The sequence below is a fragment of the Etheostoma spectabile genome, chromosome 3, assembly GCF_008692095.1.
Source record: "Etheostoma spectabile isolate EspeVRDwgs_2016 chromosome 3, UIUC_Espe_1.0, whole genome shotgun sequence".
Classification (NCBI taxonomy): Eukaryota; Metazoa; Chordata; class Actinopteri; order Perciformes; family Percidae; genus Etheostoma; species Etheostoma spectabile.
In genome coordinates, this window is record NC_045735.1 from 8,377,566 (window position 1) to 8,378,977 (window position 1,412).

Genomic DNA, 1,412 nt, shown 5'->3' on the forward strand with positions numbered 1-1,412 from the left:
TGGATTTACTCTGCAGAGATCTGAGAAGTCCACATAAATTGACCAGAGTGTAAAATGCCAACACAAGGGAAGCCCAAGGCAACGGATATCTGGCCTAAATGAGTGAAATCTGGTGGATTTTCTGGCAGCAAAAGAGCAATTCACCTCCGCTTCCCCAAACCTGCTCCACAGCTTCAGAGCGACAGCGGGATTCAATTTCCACACGTTGTGAGAGGGCCCTCTCCTTGACATTAGGTCCACGGCCCGGTTCAAAACAGATATGAACTGCTTTGAGAGACAGCAGATGACCATGAGCCCACAGCAGGAGGCTTCTGGCTATTTTTAAAAGCCGAGTTGAGCGCACGCAGCCTTGGCGGTTCATAAATGTTGCCGCTGTAATACTTGTGGCATAAGGGATTGAGGGGCTGGCGATAAAACCACCTCAGAATTTTACTCATGTGGGGGAGACCCAAGGGGACTACCACATGTCCCGCAGATATCATGCCCAGAAGACACATCACAGACAGCGCTGATACTGTAGCTTGTGGCGTGGTGCGTGACAACAGAGAGATCTGTGTGCCTGGGTGCAGATAGCCTGGCTCTCATGATAATCAAGTTCATGTCCAAGCCCAGATAAACTATCAATTGTGCAAGGACCAGTGAGCTCTTTTGCCAGTTTACGGCGAAGCCCAGTGTTTGCAACTGTTGCAGAACTTTCATAGTTTGCAGCGCCATCTGTTCCCAAGAGGAGGTCGTCAAGATAACAAAGGAATCTGATGTCTTATATCCGCAACGGCTGAAGCGCCTTTTCCATGCACTTGGAAATAGAACAGGGGTCCAGTGAGAACAGCAGCCGGTTGTACTGGAAATGGGCCCCTTGGAAGGAGAAACGCAGGAATTTCCTTTGTCCGGGATAATTTGGATATAAAATTATCCCAGATCCACAGACGTAAACCATTCATGGTGGTGCACACATTCCAACTCATGCCTGGTAGTCAACATGTGGAATGAGCACTCTGTGATGCACTGGTTGAATCGTGACAGGTCGAGAATAGGACTCAACCCGCCTGTCTTTTTTGGTGTGAGAAAGTAGCGAGAGTAAAATGCCTCATTCTCCTGCCCTGGAGGGATGAGGGAAATTGTCCCTTTTGTCAGTCACCCCTCTAGCTCTTACGTCATGGCTTCTGTCTCTGCCTGAGATGACACGTTGTCTCCAACGCTCCCGTGAAGCGAGGCAGGGGAAAGGCGAACTGGAGTGTGTAGCCCCGTGTCATCAGCTTTGACCTCAATAAATCCATGTGTCAGGCTTATCCACACTGCGCTCTGTGAGCAGTTGTGCGCATGTACAGAATGTTATGATGTTTTCTCTTGCACTATTTTACAGTGGCTCTGTGCGGAGCTTAGCACTGCCCATGACGATTGTGATTGGTTTA

The 1,412-nt window shown here is 49.2% G+C and overlaps 1 protein-coding gene and 1 long non-coding RNA gene across 2 annotated transcripts in view; both read right to left on the reverse strand.

Moving 5' to 3' along the window:
* Positions 1-1,412, reverse strand: part of lsamp (limbic system associated membrane protein) — a 713,356-nt gene that overhangs the window by 673,993 nt on the left and 37,951 nt on the right. The gene's annotated exons all lie outside the window — the stretch shown is intronic.
* The window catches only part of LOC116671785 (uncharacterized), a 26,231-nt gene continuing 25,241 nt past the window's right edge, over positions 423-1,412 (reverse strand). The window contains exons 3-4 of the long non-coding RNA XR_004327364.1: positions 1,139-1,142; positions 423-432 (exon numbers count right to left, since the gene is read on the reverse strand). This is a non-coding gene — a long non-coding RNA (uncharacterized LOC116671785). The remainder of the gene's footprint in view (positions 433-1,138; positions 1,143-1,412) is intronic.